Raw genomic sequence first — 10,956 nt, forward strand, 5'->3', positions numbered from 1 at the left:
CCCCCCCCGCCCCTCATTGCCATCCCACAGCCCAGGACCAGCACAGGTCCCCCATTCCTGCTGCAGGAGGAAGGTGATCCTGGACACCCCTGGCTGCTTCATGACTGAGAGGGCAGGGCACGGCCAGCTGCTCCTCCTCTGACCCAAACCCCATCTGCTCCAGGCCAGACCTCACAGCCTCCCACTTGCAGGCCGTGCTACCGCTCCTGGGCCCAATTCAGGCCTCTTCCCACCCTCCTCAGCCTTTTGTAACTACTGGCTTGTATTAGTAAGCTCCGTTTCTCCCTTTGTACATAAGGCCATGTGAGATGTGGGCGTGACCCTAATGCGTGTAGAGCACAGGACTTGGCCTGTGACTGATAAGCAAGAAATACCAGCCATTGTTGATAAGCCTCAATTTGTGCATCTATTACATGGGTATATGAGGAATTATGGTTGTACAGATTAAATGAGAGGCAGACATAAATAGTTTGATACACTGCCTGGCACATCTGAACATTGCATCCATGTGAATACCTGTCACCAGCCTCTGCTGTTCTGTCAGCCACCCTGCCTCTGCACTGTGCTAGGGCATAGGGTGAAGGGGGTGGGAGGGACAGGCACAACCCCACCCTCCATGGAAGCTTCATGGCAGTGACCTCCAGCATGTAGGCCGAGGACAGCAACGCCCCAGAGGGGTCCAGGTAATCTGTCTTCTCTCTACCACAAGACTATATTGGTTGTGCCACACTTCTGCAGAGCCAGACTTTCCTCACACACTACCCTTGCACTCCTTCCCACAGGAAGGAGGCTGGTGCTGCCCTCTTCTTCTGCCTTACATGTCTTGCTCATGGTCGGCCAGTCAGGAAACCTCCTGGGCTGGAAGTGCTATGGCAGCAGGATTTGGAGCCAGGCCTCTGGGGTCCAGACCTCAGCCCTCCCTCTGTCCTCTGCTAAAGCAACTGAAAAATGGCCTCCGAAGACTCCCCATCCTCATCCTGAAAAACTGGGACTGCTCCCTTAGATGGCAAAAGGGTCTTTGCAGATGCGATTAGGCTAAGATTTTGAGATGGGGGGGGTGACCCAGACATCTGGAGAGGCCCTAAATATAATCACAAGTGTCCTCATCTATGAGGGGCAGAGAGATCCAAGAGAAGAGGGGAGATGTGCTGATGAAAGCAGGAGTTTTGAAGTAATGTGGGGAAAGGGCCACAAGCCAAGGGCGCAGGGCAGCCACTGAGGCCCAAGAAAGGCAGCGACAGGGATTCCCCCAGAGCCCCTAAGAGGAACTAGGCCTGCACACACCTTGACTTTGAGCTTCTGGCCTTCAGGACTGAAAGAGAATAAATATGCTATTTCAAGCCACTGACTTTATGACAATCTGTTACAGTAGCCATGGGAAATGCGCAGGCCTCATTGGTAAAATGGGGCTGATGCAAGACCTCCCTCACTGGGCTCCTGAGAAACTCGAATGAGTTGGAAAGAGCAAAGACTTAGAAAAGCAAGTGGTACTATTTTTTAAAATCATTATGCAAAGCTGGCACACATTTATAATCCCAGTGCTTTAGGAGGTTAAGGCAGGAGGATTTCTTGAGGCCAGGAGTTTGAGACCACCCTGGGCAGCATAGGGACCATCTCTACAAACAAAAATTTTTAAATTAGCCAGGTATGGTGGCACACACCTGTAGCTCCAACTACTCAGAAGGCTAAGACAGGAGGTTCACTTGCGCCCAGAAGTTGGAGGCTGCGGTGAACTGTGATAATGCCCCTGCACTGTAGCCTGGGAAACAGAGCAAAACTTTTGTCTTAAAAAAAAATTATCATGTAAAAACTACATGCAGAGCCCTCAAGAAAGTCACCACTATATGAAGGAAAGAAAGAAAGAGAGAGAGAGAGAGAGAGTGAGAGAAAGAGAGAGAAGGAAGGAAGGAAGGGAGGGAAGGAAAGAAAAGAAAGAAATCCACCACCTGCAGCAAGAGATAAAGGGTAATGCAATGATCCCAGAGATTGCTGGAGCATTGTAAAATGTGTCTGGGGGGACTGCTCTGGGAGCGGGGACCTGATTTGACTCAAGGAGGTCTGGCAGGACAACCTGGAAGAGCCCATTCTTGAGCTGAGCCTTGGAAGAGTGTGGTGGAGCAGCAGATAGAGCAGAGGAAGAGCATCTTGCAGAGGGAAGGGTATGTGGGGATGCTCAGAGGGGTAAGAGGCAACTGAGGGACCTGCAAGTCAAGGTGCAGGGATGAAGCAAGGAAGGACATGTATGGGACGAGCCAGCCTCAAGGGCAGAGGGGCTCAGGGCAAGCCCAGGAGTCAGTCACACACTGGAGGGAACAACTGCTTGGGAGCCGTTGTGAGGAGGGGTAACGAGACCCAAGGAAAGAAAGAGTTCCAGAGGCTGCAGGCAGAGGAAGACCAAAGGGTAACATCACCAGGATTTCATGACAACTTGGACTAGGGGGTGGGGCAGCAATTCCCCAGATGAAGGATGACAGTGATAATGCCACCTAGTGCTAAAATTAGCACTTACTGTATGCTGGGGAATGTGCAAAGTGTTTGATATGCCTTATCTCAGTCTCAATCCCGGCTGCACTGAGTGCTGCTGCTGGAATGGTGATTATCTGGGAACAGGGAAGTGGAAGAGGTTGTGGGGATGTTAGTGCTTTGGAAGTGTCTGGATGTTGTTGGGTGGGGAGGGGAGGTGATGAAATTGCATTTTATTATTTCTTTTTTTCTGAGACAGAGAAACTATCACACCAGGCTAGTGTGCAGTGGTGTCATCATAGCTCACAGCAATTTCTAACTCCTGGGCTCAAGTGATCCTTCTACCTCAGCCTTCAGAGTAGCTGGGCCTATCGGCATGTACTAGCATGCCCAGCTAATTTTTCTATTTTTAGTAGAGACAAGGTTTTGCTCTTGCTCAGGCTGGTCTCACACTCTTGACCTGAAGCAATCCTCCTACCTCGGCCTCCCAGAGTGCTAGGATTACAGTTGTGAGCCACTGCACCCAGCCATGAAATTGGTTTTATATAAGCAAGATGAAAAGTGTTTGGGGACTGCTCTTGTCATACTTTTCTATTATTCAAAGAAAAAGAAAGAAAACACATGCTTTAGTAGTAACTGAACACTTTTATTATCGTCACCACTGGTGATAACAAAAAATCTGTAGGTCCCCAAAGTATAGTAATTCTAACCCCTCCATTTTAAAAAAAGACCTCTGAAGTACGTATCCCTGAGGATCATGCACATGTAGTAAAAACTTAAAGACCAATGAGGGTAAGTGGAAAGGATGTCTGTGGCTGGGAATGCAGCTCCACTGGTGATGTTTTATTACTTGAGCTGACAGCGGTGGGTTCAGGGGTCAACACTGAGTCACTTTTTGTACCTTCTGGAATATCTTAAATATTTTATAATTAAGGATTGGGAGTAATAGGCATTCCCCAGCTCTGCACTAAAGCTGTTGTGAGGTAACAAGCCATATTTGTTCATTACAGAATCTCTGTCCTAGTGAGCTTGAGTCCCTATCATCACATCCTGCCTCTGTTTGCATGTTCCCAGAGATGGGAAGCTTACTCTGTCTCTCAGCCCATGGGTGCACCTATAATCCTAGCAATCTGGGAGGCCAAGATAGGTGTTGCTTTATCTCAGGAGTTTAAGACCAGCTCAAGCAAGAGTAAGACCCCATCTCAACTAAAAACTGAGAAAAATTAGCTGGGCATCATGGTGGGTACCTGTGGTCCCAACTACTTGGGAGGCTGAATCAGGAGGATCATTTGAGGTTGCTGTGAGCTACAATGACTCCACTGTACTCTACCCAAGGCAACAGAGTGAGACTCTATCTCAAAAGAAAAAAAAGTTGAGAATTGAAAGCCGGCTGCAGGTCCTCTGCCCACTGGAGCCATGTAGCCTGCACGTCATCACACTAGATCAGGGCAGCTCTTCCAATCTTTGAAGGCAGCGCTCATGTCTCTTCTCTCCCCATTCTAACTTTTTCTTTTCCAGGTAAGCAGCCTCAGTTGTCATCAAGGCAAATGGCAGAAAACCAGCTCAAACTGACTTATGCAAAAGGGTGATGTATTGGCTTAAGTAACTTAAAGTACCAGGGTTTCTGAGCTTCAGGCATAGTTGGATCCAGGTACCAGACAGGTGTCTCTCAACACCTCTTGCCTCCACATAGGCTTTGTTCTCAGATTCAGCAAACCAGCTCAATAGCCCTGGAGGTTCAGCAAAGTCAGTGCTTTCAGCAAAATTCTTGGAGCAATTGGGTCATGTGACCATCCCTGAACCAATTACTGTAGCAAGGCAAATGGGGCACTCTGGCCAAACCTGAGTCATATGACTATCTTTGTATCCCAGGGGTAGTGACCCTACCAACCTCTGAATCACATAGGCTGAATGTGGGAGAGAATGGTCCCCATAGAAAAATTGAGGTATAATTGTCACCAAAGATTAGACATATTAGGTAGAACAAAGGTTCTTTTTTTTTTTTTTTTTTTTTTGAGACAGAGTTTCACCATGTTGCTCTCAGTAGAGTGCCATGGCATAACAGCCCACAGTAACCTCAAACTCCTGGGCATAAGTGATTCTCTTGCCTCAGCCTCCCAAGCAGCTGGGACTATGGGTGCCTGCCTCAATGCCTGGCCATTTTCTTGTTGCAGCTGTCACTGTTGTTTAGCTGGCCCGGGCTGGGTTTGAACCTGCCAGCCTTGGTGCATGTGGCGGGACCATAACCACTGTGCTACAGGCACCGAGCAAGAACAAAGGTTCTTTAACAGAGATCCACAATAACACTAGTTTAAACAAGGTGGAATTTTGTATCTTATTAACACAACTCCAAGATGCCAGGGGTCTTGGGTTAATAGGTCTGATCCTAACAATTGGGGTTCCTGGTAGCTGTGTGTTCATTATCTGAGTTGGACATAAAAGTGGTTAAAACACGAACATATTTATTATTGTGGCTGACCACTTATAAACTTAGTTCCCACTTAAACATCTCACCCTGCTTAGCACCAGCATCTCTCCCATCTCAGGTTTGTTTATGCAAACTGATGGCAAAGGAAACCTACAAGCATTACCAAAGTTGTAGAATTTCTGGAGTTGATGAGCATGATGTGGGAGAGCTTCTGGGGTCTCATACACAGTGGCTGGAAAATCAAGGCTCTATCCGGCTTGGTCGGCCCTTCCTAAATAATGTGAAGAAAGATGACTTAGTGCTTTGGAAGAAAATGATTTGCATGTCACAGAGCTCAGAGTGGTCCAAAGAACTCAGGAAGCTGTGATGGATGAAGGCTTTAAGTAGTTAGGATCCAAAAAGACCTAGTCAGGAACATTAGGCAATTTTGTGGGAAAAACTACGGCTTCTCAAATTAACTTCTTATATTCCAGTGTCTTCGTCTATTTTCTGCTGCTAGAACAGAATACCACAGGCTGAATGATTTACAAGCAATAGAAGTGTATTTGGCTCAACAGTTCTGGACACTGAGAAGTCCAAGAGCATGGCTCCTGGTGAGGGTGTTAGTCCTGTGTCATCCCTAAGTGGAAGGCCAAGGGGCACGAGAGCCCCAGAGAGCCAAACTCACTTTTATGATAAATCCACTCTCTTGATAATGAGACTAATGAATAATGAGGGCTCTACCCTCATGATCTAATCACTTCTCAACCATCCCACTTCTTAATATCATCACAATAACAATTAAATCTCAACTTTTAGTTTTGGAGGAGACATTCAAAACCATAGCACTAAATATTAGCACATTAATCTAGGAATTAGCGCATCAACATAAATTTTGTTATGTGGAAGATAAAATATATGTATTTTCATAGCTCTAAGTTCATTTTTTAAAACAAAACTCCAATTAAATGCTTTTTCCCCAATTACTCAGAAATGTTAGTTCCTAGTATAGAGGACTTGTGGTAAGAGTGTCATTTCTCTTAGAATAACGAGCCCCCTCCACAGTGTGTCCAATGTCTGTCTCCCATGTCACACAGTGTGTGTGGTGATGGGACCCACATCACCTTATTCCTGGAGATGGAATCTAGAACAAAGTTTGGCTCAAGTATGGTATTGAATGAATGAAGGATCCTAGTGATTCATCTCTGACCAAGAGCAGGACACTGGACAGAATTCCTACTTACCCAATAGTGATCAGACTCACCTAGAGCTAAGCAGTGCTCTCACCTACCTCATTCTCTTTTTTCTGCTGAAGCTCAGATGCCTTGCAGGAAGCCCAAAGTTCTCTCCTCCCTGCACCCCCGTTGCTGCTCCCCTCAAAAGGGCCTCTTATCCCTTTTCCCTGGTGGAGTCTTCCTACTATCGGGCTTTGAGCACTCATAAGACCTCTGAGAGAAATACTCTATTCACATTCATGAAGGTCATCCCTATAGGAGTGGCTGAAGTTGATTTGGGTGGGGGCAGAATGGGAGCAGCATTAGCTGGTGCTGCAGGGCCCAACAGATGAAGTGTTTTTAAATTCTCACAACAAGCCCAAGAGGTAGGTCCTGCTATGTTGCCCTTGTTACAAAGCAGAAGCTCAGAGAAGCTGGGAGGTATCCAAGGTCATGCTGTGGGCAGGTGGTGGAGCTGGGGAAGAAGTTCCCTTCCAACTTTCTATCTTGTTCCTCTGCTACTGACTAAGCAGAGAGCCAGGCTGACAACTACGTACACCAAGGCAACCAGTTCTGGAAGTATTTCTTCCCCTCCCTGGGCCTCTATGTTCTCCTCTGCAAAATGGAGATAGACCAAAATGCACATAGCAGGAGCCAAGGAAATGCTAGCTGCACACCCACAGTCTGCCAGGGTTGTCTAAGAATGGCCTGGAGCCTAGTCTGGGAGCTTTTGTCCCAGAGGAGGCAGGAGCACAGCGTGGGTAGGAACTCAGGCTCCTTGCTGCAGGTATGAGTGCGTGACCTTGGCCAAGTTACTTTACCTCCTGAGTCTGTTTCCTCACCCAAATAAGGGAGCTACTGAAGTGGAGATGTCTGCCTAATAAGGTGGGTGAAGTGCCTGACTGTAGCAAGCACCCTTCACATTCTGCTAAATGGAACAAGGGTAATCCCTGGCAGGGTGCAGGATTCTATCCTGAGAGAGATCCTCTCCCCTTGCCCTGTCTTCCAGTCCACAGGGGACTTTTTGTCCTGGAGACAGGAAACAGTCTCTTCACCTGTGAGAAAATAGAGAGGAAGTTCAAGGCCACAGAATGTGGAGTCTTAAGCAGTCTTGAGGTCCCTGGTCTCAGGGAAGGTGTTTCAAACTCAAAGACCTCTGGAGGTCAGCCAGGTGACTTGGAAGTGGCTAAAGGACAATAGCTAGTGGCTGGGCCCCCAGGAGCTTAAATCCTTACAGGTATTTTAACTCCAAAAGTTTCAGACTTTTTGCTTTGCTCTCTAATCAGCACAAACTCAGAAGCCTGGATTTGACCTTCAAGCTGTAAGTTTGAGACCCTGGCTCAACCCTGTCTTTACTGAGCTTCTGCTATGTGCACTGTGCCCACCCCTCCTCCATGACAAGTGGGTTCTCAGCAGCAGAAGTCTCCTGGGGCTGGCTCTGCTGACAGTGATCCCTGATCAATTCCTGGTTCTCCTCCAAAAGGCCTGTGCCCTCTCAATCAGCATCATTCAGAACAGTCTGAAATGGTTAGGCCATAGCTGCCTTGCTCTCACAGGGCACTGTGGCTCAGAAGCACACACCCCCCCATCCCCCCCACCCCCCCCACCCCCACTTAAGCAGGCAGAGGAAAATCGCTCTTGAGCACTCCGCTCACAGATCACCTCCTACAGGAGCGCTTTCTTAAATCCCTTGGCAGGACCAGGTCATTGCCCTGGGTGTTTAAGCACCCAGGGCTTTCACAACTAACTTTCACATTGCAACCCAGGTGAACCATAGTGGGCATTCCATAAATAGGCATGAAATGGGTGAATAAACTGGCCTGCTATGTGACTTTGGGAGGAGAGTAACTGCATCTCTCTGAGTCTCTGTTTTCTTAGCTGTAAAATGAGTTGTGATGAGGGAAAATTCAGAGAATGCATGATGTGGCAAGCTGAAGATGGCTCACAAAGATACTTGGGTCCTATCCTGATCCCTGCAACCTGTGAATGTTCCCTTATGTGGGAAAAAAAAAAATCCTTGCAGATGCAATTAAATTAAGGGTCTTCTTGAGATGGGGGATTGTCCTGGGTTAGTCAGTGGCCCAGAATGCAATCACAAGGGTCCTTATGACAGGAGACATGAGGACCAAGGAAGGAAGTAGGAACTGTGACAAAGGAAGTATTCATTTGTTTCTTGCCTCTTCCAGCTTCTGGAGGTCACCACAGGGTCATGAGCCAAGAAATGCAGGTAGCTGGGGAAGGCAGGGACTAGAATCTTCCCTAGAGCCTACAGAAGGCACCAGCTCTGCCGACAACCTGACTGCAGCCCAGTGGACTTCCGGCCTCTGGAACTGCAAAGAACAAACAGGTGCTGTTTGAAACCACTACATTTGTGGTAATTTGTGTAGCCCCCTTAGGAATCTAACACACAGAGATGGTGACCAGCACACAGTTGTTAGTACTTCAACCCCACAGGGTCTCTCTATTTGCATGTGTGTCCCTTCCTCCTCTCACTCTCTGGGACACCCAACCTCTGCTCAGCCCAGGGCTCTCTTTCTGCCCATCCTTCAAGGTCTATCTCAAATGCCACCTCCTTCAGCAGCGCCTGAGCTGTGGCCCCAAGAAGGCCAGGCTTGTGAACTTCCATCCCCAGCACTGAGCACAGGGCCCAGTGTCCCCAGTCACATAAATTTGATACCTATGCATCTAAAACAAAAGCAAAAAATGAAAAATACCAATTCCAAGGTCAGAAAATGGGCTCTGGTGGACCTGGGCTTTTAGCTGCCTTCTTTCCCTCTCTAGGTGGAGGGACTAATCTCTGGGACCCCTGTGTGGAACCAGAAGTCTCCCAGGGAAGCCTCTTCATCTTGCCTCCTCATTAGGGTTCCTAGAACCAGGCAGTCCTAGGCTTGCCCTGGGAGTAAGTTAAGGCAAGGCAGGGAGCACAGAGACCAGGCCGTGGTGGGGTCTGGATGGATGAAAGGGGTGTTCTCATTTGTCTAGCTTCAGTTTAGAGTAGTTATAGCAGTTTCTGCATGCCAGGACCTGGGCTAAATATGCTGTATACACGTAGTTCCTCTCAGCAACCCCATTAAGGTAGGTACTATTATTATACCTATTCTACGGGTGAGGAAACTGAGACTCAGAAAATTAAGTGGTTTGCCCAAACCATCCAGCTGCACAGACAGGTGGCAGATTTAGAAACCAAGTGTGTCTCCCCCAGAACCTGTGTGCTTAAAACAACACAATTGACACAGCAGTCCACATGATGATCCAGCTCTGTCTTGCTCTTTACATTTGCTCTGGGAGGCTGAGCCTGGTAGAAGGACTATGGGTGCAGATCTTGGTTCTGTCACTGTAGTGACTACAGTTTGAAAACCTAGACAGGTGACTTTACTATCCTGTGCCTAAGTTTCTTCATTCATAAAACAAGATGAGCTGCCTCACAGAGAGGGTACCAAGATCAAACTAAGGGACTGTACAAAAGGAGTATAGTGCCTGACAGAGTAAGGGCACCATGTCTATCCTAACACCTGATTTTACAGGCGAGGAAACTAAGGTTGAGAGAGGGGATTCACTTGTCCCAGATCACTGGGGAGCTCACTTTGACCACCCTACCCCTGCCCCCAAAGTGAGTGGAATAGGCTTCTATGGGGCACACACCCCAGAGGCCAGGTGGGATTGGAGGCCTCCCAAGCAGATGGCAGTGGGCTCCTACCTGTGCCATGCTGAACAGAAGTCATGTGGCAATAACTGCTCAGAGGTCTACAAGTTAATAGGTTCATCCACTCACTCACTCAACACTCCCCTGCTTAAAATCTGCCAATGGCCTCCTTCCCATAGCTCTAGAATTGCAACCAAATTCTTCACCAGGCCCTCTGCAGCCCTGCAGGCTCTGGCTTTCCATTGTGGCTCTGACTTCAGTATGCCCACTACTAGTCCCCTTGTTCATGGAGTTCTCACAATTCCACCTACCGAGTTCTCTCCCACCTCAGGGCCTTTGTACTTGCCATTCCTCTGCCAGGTATGCTCTTCCCTGCCATGTGTGATAGCATGCACCTACAGTCCCAGCTACCCAGGAGGGTGACATGGGAGGATCATTTGAGGCCAGGAATTTGGGTCCAGCCTGGGCAACACAGTGAAACCCCATTTCTAAAAAAAAATTAAGTGAAAAAGAATGGTCTTCTACAGGCTCTACCCATGGCAGTTTCTTCCTGCTATTTAGATCTTTGCACAGATAGGCCGCCTTCTCTCACTCCCAACTAAGTAGCTCCATCATCACTTCACCTGCTGATTTTCTTCCTAGCACTTATTGCTCTCTAAAATTAACTTCTTTATGTATCTAAGCATTTGTTTGCTGTCTGTCTCTTCCCACCAGGATGCCAGCTCCATGACAGCAGGTTTCTGTTGATTCCTCAGCGGCCAGTAAGGTGCCACACGCCCAACAAATGAAGAAATTTATGTACAGCCTTTGGAGTTTTGAAAATGAAAATGTTTCTCAAACTGTAAAAGGGTGGTCACAGGTGAGTGCCAGTGGTGGGGGCCTGACTGGACACTGGAAACAGCTGAGGGCAGGATGAGGGTCCGAATCCTCCGCCTGAGACTCCAGCCCCTCGTTCGAAGCCCCTCCCTGTGAGGCTTTAAAGTACTTTAGGGCTGCACCGGATCCCCCTGCAAAGCCCCCTCGTCTCAGGCCGGCGGGCGGGGTGCGCGCAGTGGAGCGCGCGGACCGCCAGGGGGTGCTGTCGGGGCGCGCACGGCGCACTTGGCGCCCCGGCCGCCAGCGAGTGCAGCCAGGCCGCCCGGGAACTTTTTCCTCGCGCTCTCGCTCTGCTTCTCCCCCCGCGCGTCGTCCTCCCGCCCGCCCGCCCGTCCGCTCTTCCTGTGCGGAGG

At 48.6% G+C, this 10,956-nt stretch overlaps 1 pseudogene; it reads right to left on the reverse strand.

The window, feature by feature from the left end:
- LOC105887097 overlaps positions 1–10,956 on the reverse strand; it is a 42,186-nt pseudogene that overhangs the window by 30,934 nt on the left and 296 nt on the right.

This window comes from Otolemur garnettii, unplaced genomic scaffold, assembly GCF_000181295.1.
Source record: "Otolemur garnettii isolate 467f Iridium unplaced genomic scaffold, OtoGar3 scaffold00046, whole genome shotgun sequence".
NCBI lineage: Eukaryota > Metazoa > Chordata > Mammalia > Primates > Galagidae > Otolemur > Otolemur garnettii.